This window comes from Octopus bimaculoides, chromosome 1 (assembly GCF_001194135.2).
Source record: "Octopus bimaculoides isolate UCB-OBI-ISO-001 chromosome 1, ASM119413v2, whole genome shotgun sequence".
Lineage (NCBI taxonomy): Eukaryota > Metazoa > Mollusca > Cephalopoda > Octopoda > Octopodidae > Octopus > Octopus bimaculoides.
In genome coordinates, this window is record NC_068981.1 from 9731852 (window position 1) to 9752520 (window position 20669).

Genomic DNA, 20669 nt, shown 5'->3' on the forward strand with positions numbered 1-20669 from the left:
ATATATATATATATATATATATATATATATATATATATATATATATACATACACACACACACACACACACATTTTGTGTATCTGGTTGCCAACCACATCCGGTACTGGTTTGTTTACACGTCCCCATAACTGTTCGGCAAAAGAGAACAAATACCAGATTAAAAAATATAATTTAAGTATTAGGGTTGATTTGACTGAAGCTCTTTCAGGCGTGCCCCAGCATAGGTGCAGTGTAATGACTGAAATAAGAAGATAAAATACGATGTAGCGAGATTGTGTCATTCAATTTTACTCCATACGATTCGTTTGTGTAGCTAAAAAACAGTCAAGGCGGTACTCCAGCATTGCCTTGACTGTGTTGGCTTAAACAAATAAAAAAAACAAACTATAGGACATTTCACACTCTGTAAGTCTGAGGACTTAAGCCTATTTAAAAATCAATATAAATCGATGTGAAAAAAATCAATATCAATCGAAATGAAAAAGCTACTGAAGATTTTTTATATTTTTATAATGGCGCACTAATCAATGTTTCCCAGATATCAGGTTTATCGCGTACACGGGACAATAATTTGATAAATGTAAGGACATACAAAGGTGTGTTAGTTACTATCATAGTATGGTTTATTTGTATTTACTTATAAAACAGGAATAATGCCCCAAAGGTATTAATCAATCTTTCTCCCCCTCTCTCTCTCTTTCTCTCTCTTTCTCTCTTTCTCTCTCTTTCTCTCTTTCTCTCTTTCTCTCTTTCTCTCTCTCTCTCTCCCTCTCTCTCTCCCTCTCTCCCTCTCTCTCTCCCTCTCTCTCTCCCCCTCTCCCCCCTCTCTCTCTCTATATATATACATATGTTCACATATACATATATATATATGTATATATATATACATACACACATACATACTCGTGCACGCGCAACACACACACACCACATATATAACATGAATGTCAGAGCGCTTACAAATACATATTCATTCACCTTTTACGCTAATAATTGGATTACGGATTATTTACGCAAACACTTAAGTCATAATTTATTACAATGAAAAGCGATGCGCGAGCAGAATCGTTAGCACGCCGGACAAAATGCTAAGAGACATTTTGTACGTAGTTATGTTCTGAGTTCAAATTTCACCGGGATCGGCTTTGCCTTTCACCGAGATCGGATTTGGGGTTCGATAAAATATAATCGACTCACCCACCGCCTCAAAATTACTGCCCTTGTGCCAAACTTGGAAACCATTACTTACTAAAATGAAATAAGTTGTAATAGAAATCATATAACAGAGGATCATAAGTGGTTGTTTTATGTTTCGTGTTTCGGATCTCGCCCATGTTGTTGCTTGTTCCTTCTCGAGCCATGCCTGGCTCACAAGGGCCGGTTTCCCGGTTTCATTGGCGTATAGGTTTTACCACCTGGACGTAAGCTGCTAGATGAAAGAGTGAGGAAGTTGTGGTGAAAGAATCCGCAGAAGTTCGCCATTACCTTCTGCCGGAGCCGCGTGGAGCTGAGGTGTTTCGCTCATAAACACACACATCGCCCGGTCTGAGATTCGATCTCTCGACCGCAAGTCCGCTGCTCTAAACACTGGATCTCGGCATAACCAATGTTAACTCTCTTTTCTGCTTAAAAAACCCACAGATTCAGATATATTTTGGGTGAAGTGAAAACTTTTGCTTCTTTTTTGCTACTTTTGCTTAAAGAGATTGACAAGAAATTTACCTGACATAAATTAAATTCTGTGGTTGATTTGTTCCATTAAAACTTTGAAGGTGATGCCCTCACTTGGCATCGTCCTAACATCTGCAAATCAATGTCGTAAAATGAAGTAGATGGAGTTAGAAGTTTAGCGACTTGTATTTCTGCGTAGGAACGACCAGCACAAGATGTTTGGCGGTGGAAAGTAGTTTGGTGGACATAGGCATGGCTGTTTGGTTAAGAAGTTCGATTTGCAACCACCTGGTTTCGGATTCAGTTACACTGCGCAACACCTTCGATGAGTGCCTCAGGCCGATAAATGATTTCTGAGTGAATTTGGTGGACGGAAACTACGTGGAAACCCGTTATGTGCGTGTGTGTGTATGTATGTACCTCTTTGTTGTCCTCCATAACGCTTGAAAGCCGATGCTGGTTTGTTTACGTTCTTGTAATTTAGTAAAGAACGCAATACAATAAGTACCAGATTTAAAGATAATAATTACCTGACTAAACTCAAGGCGGCGCCTCAGCATGGCCGCAGTCCTATTATTGAAACAAGTAAAAGATAAAAGATACAGTTTATTCATGATATATAAAGTTTTATGATGACATCAGTCTAAAATGTAAGTGTTATTATAAAATATTATATCGTAGGCAAAGATTATATATAATCGTAAGTACACCCTTATTACCATTTCAAATATGCATGTGGCATATTCGAGTCGTCAAGAAAGCTACCCGCTGTATTTTGTCATAGAAGAAATTTCTCGCTGTAGATAAATGCGTGTAAATACACTGAGTCAGCTCTGAGCGCAATAAAATGTGAACCATGGAGGCGCTGCGAACTGACTGGGTGTATTTATACCTATTTGTCTTCAGCGAGAACTTTTCTCCATGACAAAATACAGTGAATACATATTCTTACGGGCTCGAATATACCTCAAGCTTATTTGAACTGGTAGAGTTTGTACTTATCCTGTATATAATGATGATGCTGGTCCAACTTAAGCATACAACCAGATTGATTAGTACGTTTTTATCGACTCTGGGTGGATGTAAAGTAAAGTTGAACCAAGAATGTGAAGGACGTGATCTCAAGGGTTCTTTTCATTCCTTGTCTACTGATTCTTCCGAAAGAGAGTTGAAATAAAAATTAAAAAGGATTTGGTTGGTGGGGCTCTTGTCAAAGGATGGCACGAAGCCTTGTTATCTGCTGCAGTCGCCTGCTACGTTTTCCTAGCAAGATCGATATGCTATTTCCTACAAAAAATCGGTTTGCAACCCAAATATTAAAGAAAACCACCAAGGAGATCGTCATAACAAGTGAAACTTGTTCAATATGGTTTTGGTTGACAAGAAATCAAAGAGGAACTCTTCTGCGGGCATGATGTAATCTAGTTCCCGCTGCCCTATTCAGAAGCGCGCAGGTTAAAGGGCGAAAAAAGTGTGATTCTGACGCACTTCCTGAAGATGTGGACAGGTTTTCAAAATTGCGATAGCTTTTGTCGTCATCAGAGGAGGTTGATATATCTATAAATAGCTTCAGCAGTTTATGTGTAGGGCAAAGTATCTGAAATGTTTATTTAATTGTCAATGGATGCGCAAGAGAATGATGATTTTTATAATTTGTCAAATTGTCTCTATCTTCATGCTAAATTAGTAACTGGTTAAGCTGAAACAATTTAAAGAATTTAAAAAAAATTCAATGCTATAATGCTGTTGTAACGTGTGCGAAAACCTAATCTGCAGACAACAGGCGAAAATCCTTGAGTTTTGCCATTAAGAATATTTCAGGAACACATGTTCCAAAATGTGATTCGAACATACAAGTCTCACTTAAGAATTGAGCAAGATAGAGTAAATGAGCAAACTTTTCAAGGTCTTCTTATACAATTCTTTTGTCCGGGTAAACGCTAAGCTACCACACGCTCCACGTGCCATTGATTTTCGCGGAGAAAGGGAAAAGCTTTTACTTTTGGCTTTTTCAAAACCCTTCAGATATATCCTATACCAAGTAAAATGGTCCTATCTAGAAAGAAAACTTTGATATATGTTGCGGATAAGTTCCTTGTAGCAATTCGTACAAATAATAATTCATCACAGAACTATTATATTGGTATATGGTAAGTAGGAATAGCTGATTGCATTGCAAACTGAAGTGTTTTTATTTAAAGAAGACAAGTAATAGAAATGCTATATAAACTAACATACCACTTCCGTTCATCGTTTTTATGATCATTTGTGTATTACATAAATATTTTCCAAATTATTCAATCTATGATTATCATCACAATTCATTTATAACGAAAGCGAAACGTTTGGCATGCATCACGTGTCGAAATATGATGCAACCGAAAACCAACCGATATTGCTTGACTTGAGAAAGAACGGGGAGAAAATTTTACGAATAAGCATATTATTTGTACCGTTAAGAATATAGTGTCGATAATAATAGTATTTAAGCATTGAATAAATAATTATGTGTAAAAGAATGAATGAAGCTCTTAAATGTTGCCATTAACTATTTATTTTACCTTCATTCGCACGAAATATATTATATTTATTTCAAGCTGCAGCTGGTAAATCTGTTTCTCTTCCCATAAAGTAAGAGTTTTCTCATACGTTTACAAAACAGCGAATATAAAGGTAAAAATAATTCAGGGACAAACTTCAAACACTCCCATTTATTTTTCTCATTGACATCTAATTTCAGGATAAAGCATACTGCAAAAATCGAAATAAACTGTCCTTTTGAACACATGATCAAATGCAAAGAGGGTTTGTTTGTTTTTTATTTTTTTTTTTAGCTTTTTTTTTTAGCAATCCTGGAAAGCTGTTTACATTGTTGTCATTGGTGATTTATTGATCTTCTCCCTGAGTAAAAGAGAAACCAGATAAAATAGAAGTAAACACTCTGTCGCCCTTTGCAATCACTGAAAAAGTGACGTCAAAAAGACAACAACAATAATTATCTGTCATCCTATTTTTAAACTACTCCCACACTGACTTCTAACGTTACTGAATCACTAAGAATCCATCTTTATTCGAAAAATATAAACTAAATAACTAATTCCTCTCATTCAGAGACCTCAGTAACATGGAGCATTTAACTGTTCGTTTTGTATTCTAATTAACTGTTATACTACTATCCTTGTAGGAAAGGGACGAAATCGTTGACAGCAATATTTCTTTAAGGTTTGTCCTTTTTCGTATTGATTTCTAGATTTAGAAAGATTTTTTAATTTTTTGTTTGTTCCTAAGCTGGTAACATGATTTTTGTAACATAAAGCATCATCTTATATAATAGTGGAAGGGAACACAATAAACCCTTTAAAGTGCAGTTGTCTACTATTAAACAAGTAATTTATGAATTAAACATAGAGAAATGTCTAAGTTTTATTGTTCTTCATATTATCACTTATGCTCAAGAATGGTTTCAAACCACTTTGAGAAAATGGGTTTATTATTGAAGTAATACAAACAAACAAACAGAAAATGACTGGTTTGTAATTACTTCCGGAACGGATAGCTTAGTACATGTTTACTAAAAACAGTCTCTTTAGAAGTAATCCAACACTGCGATTTGCAAGATAACCTCGTTAGTGGTGGGGTGGGGTAAGAAGTTAGAGTTAATGAGAATCCTGATACTATAGCCAATTTCGACGCCGTTGTTGTTTGACTCACCTTAGCTTCAGACAGAGCATGATGGTTTCAAATGTTGGCACAGGGCCAACGATTTTAACGGAGGGAATAAGTCGATTATATTTTTAGCGGAATAAACAAGTACTCAACTGGTACTTATTTTAAGGACGCCGAAAGGATGAAGGGCGGAATTTGCACTTTGAACGTAATGAGTCGGAAGAAATATCGTAAAGCATGTTATCAATTCTCTGACGGTTCTGCAAACTTGCTGCCTTCTTCCGAACAAGCATAATAATGAGCGAAAATGCTAGAGCCATGAACATGCTTTCCTTCTTTTGAGATATAGTGTATCCAACACTTCATTAACTCTAAATCCTTCATCTCCTCAAAACAGTCGGATGTGATTTAGAAGAGATTCGGCTTCTATTTCCGATGAGTCACGCACTATCTCACGGCAGAAATGTTTCGACTGTCTTAAAACATGTTTTTCCTAAACTGTCCTTTAAAAGTAATCCCTTATTCATAACCACTTCTATTCCAGTATACAATTTAGTCAGCGATAGAGATGTCCGTTTATCTTAAATCCCCGCTTTACAGAATTTTTCTAGCAAGTAGATCAAGGATTCTTCATGGTTTACGAACATGTTAACTAATATTTCTTTGTTGCTGTTTAGACAAAGGTTACTTCGGATCTGGCAGATTTGCATTCAAATATATTCTAATCATAACCATCTCATCTTGTTTACAGGAGCTTTTTTGTGCATTTGGGATTAAGTTATCTGATATGTCTTTAGTGTAACCTTCCCCTTTTAAGGCTGTAGGGTGTGATTTGAACATTTGACTACTATTTATAGCAGGTCGAGTAACAACGAGCGCGATCTCTCTGGAGCGCATTATCTGCTTGGAACTATGCAAGTATACTGGTATTTAAATATACACCCCTAAGGAATCATATATGACCATTCTTTCTTTTTCTTACGCTATTATCCAGAAACCTAATCCTTTGGTAAATATTTGAAAAGTTACTGCATTCCACAGTAAGACACTGAAGTGTCATATCTATTTTATTTCTTGAATATAGGGAACATAATAGCATATTTCCGTTTTGCTGATGTTGTCTCCAACCTTATAGTGATCTCCTCTCTAAGAGTTCTCCGAATGATTTCAGAAAGTTCGTTATGTTAAGTGCCATCAGAACCGTCATATACTTGCATATGTATCTGTGTGTGATTTTTGTTGAAATGAGATACCATCAAGATGGAAGCCAGGTAGCACATTTGGCTGTCTAGGAGCTTGCAGTAATTTCAAGCGTTGGTCTTAACCGACATTAAATATTTCTTGCTTCTTGAGCCGGTTACGTTGTCGGTCACCGCAGAAATTTTTCGACTGCAAGTGCCTTTGTTGGTTATTCTATCGATCTACGTCATTCATTCATTCATTCGAGGTGCTTTTCATCAAGTGCGCGAGATGATTTATACTTTCACAGCTCTCAGAGTGAGCCCTACTAGCTTATATACGACAGTTATAGCATGTTCGGAGACGGCAGTATACATGCTTTATCTATTCCTCGTCGTTCACAAAGAGGCCAAGATCGAAGAAATCGTCTGATACTACTAAATTATTTTGAAAAGAATATTTTTCTTTCGCTTAGAAGCTGATTTTACTTTGTTTTCACTCGGATAAATTTATCGGGAGTGTTTCTGTTATTTTAATTTCCTTTTTTATATGATATACATTGGGTTGGTGCATAATTATCGCGGCTTTTATCAACAAATTTTATTTAACAAAAGCAATAACAATATTTAACAAAAACATCTTTACATGACTGTCTGACCGCCTGCCAAGCAAATGGGAACAATAATTGAAGTAGATGGTGAATATGCTCCGGAATAATCATTTAAAGATGTCTTTGTTACATGTTGTTATTGTTTTTGTTGAATAAAATTTGTTTAAAAAAATAATAAGCCGCAATAATTATGCACCAACCCAATACATATATAATTCATAAAAAAGGAAATTAAACCAACAGAAACAATGTTGATAAATTTATTCAAGGCAACATCTATAGAGACATTCTTTTCCATGTTGCATCCACAATAAATATCATGAAAGGTTTTAATTGAATGTTATATTTTGTTTTCATTTAGTATCTATGGCCACACCTCTGATTAATGTAACGTTTTGAAGTTGGATATAACTATAGCTTCTTTAGAATTGTTATTGTCTAGAAAATAGCGAGCTAACGAACCACTTGTCAAATTTATAAAGAATCCCTTACTTCTATATTCTACAGTACCTTCAGGTATTGATATAACGCAAAGTTTTTTAAAAGTAGACGAGAATTTGTAAAAGCTTCGCTTTGTGTTACTTTGATCCAATTTGTCTTTTCAGCAGCAAATGCATTGATGATAAAATTGAATAATCACATATTATGTTACATGTTCCCACTCTATGATCAAACACTTCACAGACCAAATGCTTAATATGAAAAATACGCTAAACAAAAGATAAAAAGAAACCCATTCTATACAATTTACCTGTATTATACTCTAATACATCGCATGAAGATTGTAGTAACAGGAATATTGCGACATGTAAATAAATAGCGAGTTAGTAGCGTTTGGTTTTACTGCAAATACAACACGAACCTCAATAGGAAATCGAGATGTGTCTTAATCATTAGAATATTCATTAGCATGGTAGTTCGTTACTACACCTCCAACCATAGAAAATATTTCCCATATGGTTGCTTTCTACATTTAGGAATGACATAATGGTGTGCAATTTTCGATGACCAAATTTTTCGTAACCTATAATTTCTAGAGTATTGTTCGTATCATTATACGTTGTGTGAACATTTGTATAAAATACCTTCATTATTTTTAATTATATGAATTCTTCCTATGAAGAAGGAAACAATCCTTCAGCCCTAGAAGGTTGATAACAAAGATGAAGAGCTACACATTGAATATAATCTTGCATATTCGTACTGTGCTGCTTACAGATTATAAATCGCGTCTAAATACGTATGTAAGCATGTGTTTGCATACGTGCTGCTGCAGCCTTTTCTTCCTTCAGATTGTTCCGTTCGTTCAAGATGAGATAATCAAGAGGACCATTTATGTCTGCTTGCAGCAGCATAAACACTTGCAACAACTGGCGAAAGCGCATGGTTTATGCTATCAAGTTTTAGAAGCTTCGCTGACACCGCTATGCTCTTGGGCGCGCGCTGAGCTCCACTAGTGTCTAATCACGTTGCTTCAAATTGTAGTTACAAGACAGATAGAAGATATTTCTTTACTGTACAATGAAAGTGCTGGTTATATGAATACATATTTGGGTATATATTCATATTTCCAGTACCCACATGATACATTATTATTGAGTATATATATAGCATTCTTCGTTAAATATTATGCTATCGATCGGTAAATTGTCAGATTAGTTCGTAAATCATTTTTATATTAGAAACATGTATATACAGTTATTTGGGTCGCACCCCATGCTCGTGTCGCGAAATAATGTGTTAACCTGGACAAGGTGACTCTTGATTCGGGGCAACATTTTTCTAGCAACAATATGAAGCAACAAAAACACTGTAATCATTAAGTTAACAGACAAAGTATTTGTCTGTCAGCTTCATGTTCCTGTTTTAACCAGAACTGATCACATCCTCTGCAAGTTTCCTTTAAAACAAGTCATAAAGTATTCATTATATACGTAATATATACAGTTTAGACAAACTGTATACAGCTTTTATATCGGATTCTGGAGTTAATTGCTAAGTAGTTTTTTAATCAGTTTAGTGTTTCCTTCTTTATTAATAACCTTAAATCTATTTATGCCAGCATAGTTGATCCTCATTTATCCAACCTCAGCTTCACAAGACCTTTACCGAAAATGTAAAACTTTTAAAGTTATATTGAACTATAAGGTCTCTATCTAGTGATTGTCTTATGTGTTCTCTCCAGCAACAATCGATGAGCATTTTCATTAATGTCTTGGGTATAGCAACAAATATTCAGATCCGATTCTGCATGCTATGCTACATTTTGGTTTATTCTTAAGCTGACTTAATTAAAGATCAAGTTTTTCTTAATATGATTTCAGATAGTTAATTGATGAGGTTTTAACAATTTGGTAACTGTCATACTTTAGAGTTACCGCCGACCACAGATCTAAATATACATCTCGTATGTATACGCCTGGGAAAGATGTTTTGAGGAAGATCCATGCAAGCAAATCTTACATTTCCATGCCACCGATGTTTATCCACCAAATTGAGCTAATACAGCTTGGTACCGGTGCCATCACAGGAGTTGCTGTTGAAACTCAAAGAATCAGAACAAATACCACAAGGCATCTTAGCGGACCCTCTAACAGTTCTACCAATCCACCGCCTGGATCGATTCTTTTTCAATCAATCCCGAAAAGATAACAAGCAAAGTTGACGTCAGTGGGATTCGAACTCAGAGAGTTGGAACAAATAACTTAACGCATTCTATTCACCACTCTGACCCAGCCAATTCAGTGCGTTTTGATTCATATTGACGCAGATTAACTCCAAGAAAATTCTATGCTACCCACACACATATACTTCTATAATTGATTCTCCTTTCCATTGTTTACGTAATTGTTACCATTTTCTGCTGTCATTATTGTTCTGATGTCTAGTCAAGTTGCTTGCAGTAATGACTCTCCACCCATTTAAAGAATCGTATTTCGTATCGCATACAACTTTGTAAAATGGATTTTGATGGAAAGGTTTCTCCGATTCGAAGTAATCAAAAGAATGGCTATTGGCATAAATGTGGGAGTGACAGTTATATTACATTTAATTATTAGTTGCCTACACTAAAATTTCTGAATACAGCAGTCGTGCCAAGTCAGTGAGAGGTGAAGGCATTGATCCAATATTTTTTGAAGTTAAACCGCATTAAAAACGATGTACGAGATTTTCCAAACGAATTTAGATAAAGCTCGAGGTTTTTTTTTTCACTCAAAAAGTATGCTTCCGGTTTCAATTTAAATTTCTCAAACCTGGTTGTTAGTACTCCGAGTTCTCCTACATCTACTAGGATAACAATTACTCTCCTCATTGCTTACATTCTTGCAATTTCGACTTTCAGTAGTCTGTATTTCTCCACCTATTCGAGCTCTTTGTCATTTACACGCGCATCCCCATCTCTGGCAATATCTATGGTCTTGTTTTCCTTTTATCCACCGCAACAATGTCTGGTCTCCGGGCATCGATTAGGAAGTCGCTTTGGATTGTAAAATACCACAGGATCTTATATTCATTGTTCTCAGTAACGCCTTATTATTATTTTCAGATTGATATTCATTTTATTTCATCTTCCGACCGGATTTCAACCAGAGACCTAAAATACGCATATATTAAATGGGTAGAAACTTCCTGAGAGTGTGGGTGGTTGATATCAACACAATGTTTTGAGCCTCATAGATTCTTGGTTTCTTAGGGTTCTGGTCAAAAATGTGTCACCTTTCCCAAGGACACCTACAGCAACAGGGATGATTTTGGCTTTCAGTTGTCACGTCCTAGATATCTCTATCTCAAGATTATCATATTTCAACAGATTTTAAAATTCTTTTGCTGAGATGTTTCTATCAGTAGGCATTGTCATATCAATTAACATGCATTTTTTTTTTGTCTAACAGGCATGTTTTTGATGACAATGTCTAGTCTAGTTCTATATTTAAGAGGCGAGGAATTATGTACATAATTTATATTTGACGGATATTTGTCCTCATCTTGTTTGTTGTTAACACAACGTTTCGGCAGAAATACCCTTCATCAGGTGTCTTTGGAAAATTTCTAGCCTGGTTCTCATTCCTAAGGTATATTTCGATGTTGTTATTATTCAGGTAATTGCCTAGAATCGAACTGAGAATCTTGGGGTTAGTGGCTCGCGCTCTTAACCATTACGCCCACGGACATGGCGTAGTGGTTGAGAGCGCGGGCTACTAACCCCCAGATTTTGAGTCCTATTCAAGGCAGTGACCTGAATAATAATAACATCGAAAAATACCTTAGGAATGAGAACCCAGGTTCGAAATTTCCCCCAAGACACCTGATGAAGGCTGGAGAGTATATCAACCGAAACATTGTGTTAACAACAAACAAGATGAGGACAAATATCGTTCAAATGTAAATAATGTAATTTCTAGTGTGTTAGCATTTATTTGCCTACCTGTTTGTATCCCATAGGATGGTAACACTCTTTCCCTTAGTAACTTTCTCTGGATGGTGTTCATGCCAGCTCTTGAGGTGCAGGATATCTTAATGACGGCATATGCTCTACTGCAGGTATTGGCCAACTCGATCATGCCTGGCTTTATAGGGGCAAACACTGAGAAGCTGGCAACGATGTGGTCAATAGGCACAAGGTCTGAAATTTGGAGGAGGGGGATAGTCGATTACATCAACCCCAGAGTTTCATTGGAACTTAATTTATCGACCCCGAAAGGATCAAAGGCAAAGTCGACCTCGGCGGAATTTGAACTCAGAACGTAAAGACAGACGAAATACCGCTTAGCATTTCGCCAGGCGTGCTAACGAGCTCGCCGCCTTAATAATAACGACAACAATAATAATAGTAATTTTTAATTTGGGCACAAAGCCAGCAATTTCAGGAGAGGGGCAAGTCTGTTACATCGCCTTCGGTGCTCAACTAAGTCTACACTTGTCTGCTCAACAAAGTCTACATTTTGTGTCTACCTCATTGTATGTGACATTCGCTTGACAGTTCCGAATGAGGAAACTGGGGCCGATGTAATAGCAATTCTGAGAGAGGAGAAAGTCTAGGTGACGAAAGACCTTTGACAACTCTAACTGACTGAATGATATATCAAACAAGCGAGTAGCTAATTGATTAAATGTTCAGAGTTTACTACTACTAATAAAAGTGAAACTGGCCCAGTTCCTGTGTTTATTATTGGCATAAGAACCCTCCCGATGCTCAAGATCCTATGATTGTCAGTTAAAATTAATTTCTTTATTTTTCTCTCTTAAATAATTGTTTACGAATCTAGAATGGTCAAATACTTAGCGGCTAACTTATGATTTATTCGTACTCTAGATATTAACTTTCAATGATGCACAGAATGAAGGTAAAGTATTCTATGAAAAAACAGGTAAAATACTATTGAACCTGCTCCATGGGAAACTTCTAGGTTGAAAGAGGGGGGGGGGTTATATCATATAATTTTCCTTCTCCTAATCCTTTTCGGGTGAGGAGTAGGTGTTTGGGTATTGTTCACATACGTGAGCTTCTCAGTAAACCTGCTCCTAGCCAAAGCGTCGTTGTAGTGGGGCCCTATTAAAGATCCCTCTATTGGCCGAGAGATTAGACAGTCGTTTACTAATGCCTGGAAACAGGTTTCTAAATACAACGGTGGGATGGTGCTCCAGATTGTCTGCAATGGAGAAACAATCACTACCGTACACGCTGAGGAATATACAAATACGTCCAACGAAAATCAACTTGATGTGACTTGAGAAGGCGGAAAGTATCATGAAACGGATGCGCTGGAACGCTTTCCCCTCCGAGAATCAATCCACTACTACATCTACAGTTAAATTCGGCTTCAAATCTTGAAAGTGTCCCCCACCCATGTATGAAAGTTCTTGAGAGACTGACCTATCCAACATTGTAAAGAAGGTAAGGTTTCGGCACTATTCTAACCCCTTCCGTAAACCCCTAAATGACTATGTGACCTGAACTAAACAATCACCCAACATACACACCCTCGCAGACAAAACAAAGAGCATTGACGAAATAAACACTTCTGCACACTCAAGACTTCTTTCAACTTCCATCACCAAACCATACAAGAAAACCCGTAATTCCATATACAATGACACAGTCTTCAAAATCATTTGGACGGGAAAAATATGAATTCTGTAGACGATGTTAGAACAGTACTGGAGGAGTATTCTTTGTTATGGACAAGTAAATTCTGGCAGAGCGTCTTTGAAAATCTACCAGATAGACGGAAAATAATTGTAGAAAATGAAGGGGTATAGTTTAGATTAAAAAAAGATGTTTATCTTAATTTTGAAAAATAAAAGTATAAAAAAACGCATTATTTATGAGATGACCCAACGTGTGTGTGTGTTTGTGTACGTGTGTGTTTGTGTACGTGCGTGTGTGTGTGTGAGAGAGAGAGAGAAGGGGAAATTCATACCAAAGTCTATGATTAACAGTATGTATTTAATAGTTTGTTTTTTTTACAAAAATTATTTTAAATGCTTAAATACAAAACAATATCGAAAACAAAACTAAACATGTTATTTTTTCGGTCTGCTTTTGGCGACATCGTATATTTTTGGAACAACTTTTGAAAAATGTAATATCAGGAAAAGATTAATGGTTAGCTATGCAAATGTAACATCTGTTGGTGTGGTAAAAGTAGGTTAAGGAGAAGAATGCCTGACTGATGACAGTACCGGAAGAAAGAAATACAATGGATAATGAAAATGTGAAATAAACGTTTTTAGATAAGATAGGAAATCACAAGAGAATATGACATGCAATATTCAGTGGAGTTCAGCTTGTTAAGTTGTCAATAGCAACTACCTTTGCAAATATTTGATGCCTAAATGTTAGCATTAAAATAGACTCACGGGAAATTGTAAAATGAACCCGATCTAGTGGTTAATTCAAAATATAAATGATTCACCAATGAAAATACAGTTTTATTGTCATTGTAACCAGAAAATAGAAAGATAGTTGAATACATTAAAAGTCTTTGATAAATGGCAACATGGTTAGTTAGCGAAATACTCATGGAAAAGGTTTAGTTTGGTAGAGAAGTGAAGCACCTGGGTGATTCATCGAGAAATTACAGATTGTTTATTATAATCTGTACAATAGTTTCTTAAATACGCATGGAACATCTGCTGAATTGTGAGAAATGACCGCAAAAATCGATAAACATAAAATTGCTGTGAAATTATAGTCTTCGCATAAATATATCAACTCACAGAGAAATTTATTAGTCAAAAGAAAAGCACACCTCATAAACGTGAGAACGTTAGTCGTGTGAGCTCTCTGTCAACACTTTTCTGTTGTATTTAATTATCTTTTGTTACATATAATGGTTAGAAGTTAATTAGTCGAGTTAAACTATACTTTCATATATGATGTTAAATGTGTTAAAGCCACATGTTCGTGATAGTCAGGAGCAGAACTTGGTAAAGTTTTTCTTTTAATATGAATACTGTCCAAATGGTAAGAAGTGTGCTTTGCAATCTTGGGTTTCTGGGTTCGATCTAATTGCATAGCATTTTTGCCTGATATTATTTTCTGTAGGCTAGGTTTTCTCAGTGCCTTGTGAGTGAATTTTACTTGACGGAATCTGTATACAAGACAACTGAGTGGATTGTAACTGTAGACTGAATGACACAGACTGTGTCACGCTTGAGAATTCTGTTAAGGGCCCACATATCCGAGGAATACTCTGTCTCTTCCATATAAGTCTTGTCAGCTGGTAGTTCAGCAGAACGAACAACTGAGTCCACATCGTCAAAAAACGACGAAGGACCATTCGTCCATTCAACCAACCAACCAACCAACCACCCACCGGAAAAAATTAACTAAAACTCTGAATTCAATATAGACTGTAATTATACCATCTCAGTAATCAATATATCTATTTCGTTTATACATATTATACCAACGGTACAATTACCTGTAGAGGGTGTTATATAGATATATATCACGAATCTTTTTTCTCTTTCTTAATTGGTCAAATTAGTTAGCAATAAGTCTTGACACAAGAGAAGTGGAAAGAGTGAATAAGTGTTATCAGCCACTATCTATATAACAGATAATATATGCTGTCAAACTTGATATAAACTTACATTGGGTTGCAAGTCTACTTTGAACGTCATCCGCCAATTCAAAAGTATTTTCTTCAATCTGATATCACGCAAACACTGAATACTCTGAGACAAAATGTATATAGGCGATATATGTCTTGGTTTGGCTGATTGGTTCCCAGAACATCACTATGAAACACCCTAACAACACTTATGGCGTGCTCAGAAGAATAGACTGTTACTTTCAAATCTATGGCCCGTCCGCTCTCTTCTCCCAGTCTGTACCTATGCTTCAGCGCTAAGGCTCAACTGATAACACAAGGAAAAACGTTTTCTCTTTAACCTGAGATCCTCAAATTTCTTTCTCACACTCACTTTTAAGATGCTGCTCGCCCCTGTTGATGCTATGAAGATTGTTCTAGATCTAATTTTGTACGCTTGTGGTGGTGTGAGTACATTATAACAGGCTTGTTAGTGTGAGTACATTATATACGCCTTTGTGCTGTGTCCCCACATTTTCTCAGACTAACATGTATATATAGTAATCTAGGTCCTGGTGCGTTAGAAAATCGGCGTATTCCTAATGCAGTACTCCCCACAACTATCTGGTTATCTACATCCTCATATTGGAGCTCAACCAAAGGTTTTCGTAAACCTGAGGTTACGGAAGAAGACATTTGAACAGGGTAATCGAACAACAAATCCACCCATTTAGTAACCAACAAGCTCCTTAGTTATATACATCCATGCTTACGCTCACTATTAATGCCTTTTCAGGTTTTAACGTTACACAGTCACTTTTTATTTTATCCAATATATATAGAAACATTGTACCTAGAAAAAAAAAAAGCAATAACGTATTCTGAATATATTTACCAATAATCTAATCTATAGTAGATAGTAATTAATTACATCACTTATGCCTTTCAGTGTAAGCTAATGAACTCATAACAATGAGGCATTTGTTAAGGATTGGTAATATCATATTTCAGTTTATACATGAATAAATATGACATTAAATGTGGTTATGGGAATATGTGTTTTGAAAGCACTCCTTCTTTTACGCTTAATATAATTGAACTTAAAATATAAATTAGCCTCTAATAGAAATGTCTGAGGAAATTAATTTACTGTTATGTGGCTGCATTGGTTGGGCAGAAAAGGTTTTGACATTATTTTATACATTATTGTTTAAATCATTTCCGAAACCATAACTGCCTTTCAGAAACTCCTAGATCGATAGAATTTTCATTAGATTGTTTTCATCGACCTCTTAAGTGCTAAAGACAGAATCAAATCTCGAGATGACCAGTGTGGTTGGTGTAATAAACAGCTCATTAACATGTCACATATCTCTTTAACATATTAATATTTATCTACAGAAAACGGCGGCAAGCTAGCAGAATCGTCTGCACGCCGCTCAAATTGCTTAGTGGTATTTCGCCCGTTTTCACATTCTGAGATCAAATTCCGCCAAGGTCGACTCTGCTTTTCATTTTTTCGGAGTCGATAAAATAAGAATCAGTTGATCACTGGGGTCGATGTCATTGACTTACCCCATCCATTGAAATTACTGGAATTGAGCAAACATTGAATTCAATATTTATCTACAAAAGGTGGTGAGCTGGCAGAATCGTTATCACGCCGGGCGAAATGCTTAGTGGCGTTTCGCCCGATCTTACGGACTGAGTTCAAATTCCGCTGAGGTCGACTTTACCTTTCGCCCTTTCGGGGTCGATATAATAAGTACCAGGTGAGCATTGAGACCGATGTAATCGACTTAACCCCTCTCTCAAAATTGCTAGCCTTGTGCCAAAATTTGAAACCATTATTTATCTACAGAGGTGTTGCTCACTGGCTCTTGTTCTCTACAAGATTGTGTTTGATTTTTTGTTTTTCAGTTTCATTCGCTGTAGACATCTCTCGGCTGTAACCCAGACTTTAAAAACCACATAAAAAATAAGATTTTACGAGAGTGTAATTATAATTGCTGCAGTTGGTACATTTAACATTTTTCAGTTGTCAATTAAAATATCTACATCATGAAATGGCATCTAGAAATAAAATTTTAAAGACTTTTTATGTCCGTTAAAATGTTGGCGAATATTTTCTTTCAAACAGTTTAAGTTACAGGTGTATAGGTTGTTAAAGTGTTTGCGAATGAACTGGAAAATAGAACGTGCGTCTGTGAACAGGTATTGCATGTAAGAGATTGAATAACATAAGTGACTTAGATTTTTATCGACAAAATTCACTTGGAGAAGCAAGACAAATGCAGAATAGGTTTATTACTCCAGTCACACTTGTAAATACCTCTAGTTGAGACAATTCCCTCTTGTACCTGAAAATGATCATGGGAGCTGCTTTCGCTTAGAATTAAGGGACAAAAGATACATGTTATAACAAAATATTCGGTCACGAAACTTTGAATCTCTCTTGGATTTATAACCTTTATAACTATACCTGAAACAGGATTTAGTTGACCTAAGTTATTGAAATATAATATTGGCAACCTCAAGCGAATAATAATTGCCTAACTATCGGGGCAACAAAATTAATTATGGTATTCAAAATATTATACTTGAGAATAGAGAACTATTTATTGAAAATAATTATTAAGAGAAAAGTTGGCTAGAAGGTAAATAAAAAAACTAGATTGAATTCAAAATATTGTGAATAGTAGCTTGAAAGCTGATGTCTTTCCGGAGATAATAAACAGAAAACAAGATATTTATGAAGCTATGACGTGAAAATAAAAAGATAAACTTCTGTAAATGAAACATTAATTATTATCTTGATTGTTATATTAAATGCAACAAAATACAAACCAAGCTATTTTTTAGCAAAGCAGTTCGTAGTTGATTATTTAGATAAGAGTATGAACACTTCAAGCATTGCAAACATTCATAAATAAAGGATGATTAATTTCCAACACAATACCCTTGTAGTTATTGAAAAGAAACATGATGGAGTGTTTGATGAATTTGTGCACTACCAGAAATAGATAATTCACACAATAGTTTATTACTCAGAATGAGATATTTTGTGTTTTGTAGAGTGTGATTATAATGATCTTTATTGTCTATGGTTTGAGAAATACTTCAGGAGTTTCTTTTCTTGAAAAATTACGAATACCTTGGAAGACAAACAAAAGTTTTCGTAGGTAATCAAAACTTTCATTAGTAAAAATGTTGAAAGTTCGCCAAAATATCCATGATTAACAAATGTTCAGTAAAAAAAAGTCGTAACAATATTTTCAGACTGTGGTATTGGTATCTTCTGAGGCATACTTATGTCTATACTGAGAGGCAATCTGTCAATATCTCTAAGGACATGGTTGTATAACATTTTCAAATTATTATTTCAAGCTGACGAGAGGGAGGCGAGAGTAGGGAAGAATGTGCTACCTTCTAGTAAGTTTTATGAAAGAATGGTGAGTTGGCGAAATTGATGTGGCTAAATGGATCTAGTCTAACTTTACGGCAGTGTTTTGTCTATAAGATCTCAGAAGACTTTTGCTTATCTTTGTATCAATTCTTTGTATCAAATCTAAGGATTCTTATATTCGGTGTATCCTAATAAAATCAGTGTGTCTTAAATTGCCGATGTGGTGCCCCCACCATCACTTTATAGGTACATTCTAGCTAATTTTTGCTTTCTGCCTATCTTTTGCACTGCGTGTAACGTTGCGAACCTTGGAATGGCTCATATAACTTTGCTCATATAGTTTGTATCATACCTAGTCTTCTAGTTTTTCTTACTGTTTAAGCTTCATGTCTTACGTTCAGTTTATTTTAATTTCAATTCCCTTGTAGCTTGACGGTTTCTTCACTTTAGGGCAGTGTTTTGGTCTCAAGGGATAGTGATGTATGTCTGTAGGCAGACATTTTTGCGTCTATCCCTGATTATTTGAGAGATTTAACTTGATTTTCTTGTCAGTGTGGAAAGTGTGTCCCAGATAATTGTAGTTAGAATGTTTTCAAGTACCATGTTGCATATATTTTACATCATTCCTTTCTGTTTCTACTTCAAAGAATTAGCACATTGTCCAGTTATAGCGACGTACTCAATCGTACATTATTATTGTGACTCATCTGAAGGAAATTATAATTTTGCATGGGATCGGAGTTCTACTTTCTTTCTATTTTCAACCCAAAACTGTTGAGCTGGCTTTTATTCTGGAACGTCTTTTAGAATACCAGCAATGAAGAGATTTTTCGCTCGTTTCTTTAATATATTAATATATTCGTTAATATATTTTGGCATGAAATTTTGAATCTATCTTTTGTTTCTTTTTGCAGGTGTTTTGTCTACATCTAAATCTTATCTTTTCAGTTTAGTTGGTTTCCTCTTCGTATTTTATCGTTTCCTTATTCACAATGAAAAGTTGATGCATGGTTTTTGTTTTACATATTTCTTTGTTATACTTATCAGTTTCCATTTTAAACCTAATTATTTTTTTCTCAGTGTTGTTTGTAGTAGTTTTCTATTTGTAACAGACCCCAGATTCTTTGTGCGTGGTGGCATTGGAAATCTATCAGTAGTTTCCTGATTTTTCTGTCTACTGTTCAGTTCTCTTAATTTCCGGTTTATTATTTTATTATGCTGTAGTTGTATTTTATAACTGAGATTGACAGCATATTCTCCCTGACAGATTGCTAACCACTGCACACATTTTTCTCTCCTTGTTTCTTTCTGTGGAAGAGCGTAGGCTCGAAACGTTAAAGACTTTTCAATTTCCGAGCGTTATACTAATACATCTATTTGTTTTCTACACCATCTGTCTTTGTCTGTTGTTTTTTTTATGAATTCTCCCTATATATATATATATATATATATATTTATATGAATAACAGATATCCCCGTAGTTGCTCGGGGTTAAAACGGCATGGTTTTTCTATTGCTCTACCTATTTTTGTCATGTGACTGCGGCCATGCTAGAAAACCGTCTATAGTCGGAGAAATTGACTCCAGAATTTAGTCTTTGTAAGCCTAGTACTTACTCTATCGGTACACACACACACACACACACACACACACACACACACACACACACACACACATATATATATGTCCTGTTTCTGTTACCAGCTTTGAACTCCCCGCAAAATTCCAAATTTATTTAATTTGCTCTGCGGGAGCAACTGTTTTTTTCGAAAAGGTATCTTGTCATGAATTGCTCGAAATACGAAGTAGAAAAACATCCGACAACTGATGAAGGGTCGTTTTTTTATGTTGCTTGTCTTGTTTTACATTTGTTTCTTTCGTTCTTCGCCTAAGAAAGTTCGTATTCCATGTTATAGTATTTTATGTTTTCGTATTTCATGTTTACGTTCTGTGTAATCCTGTGGCCATATATGTGTATATACATATATATATATATATATGTATGTACATATATGTATGTACATATATGTATGTACATATATGTATGCATTATATTTATATATTATTTATATATATATATATATATATATATATATA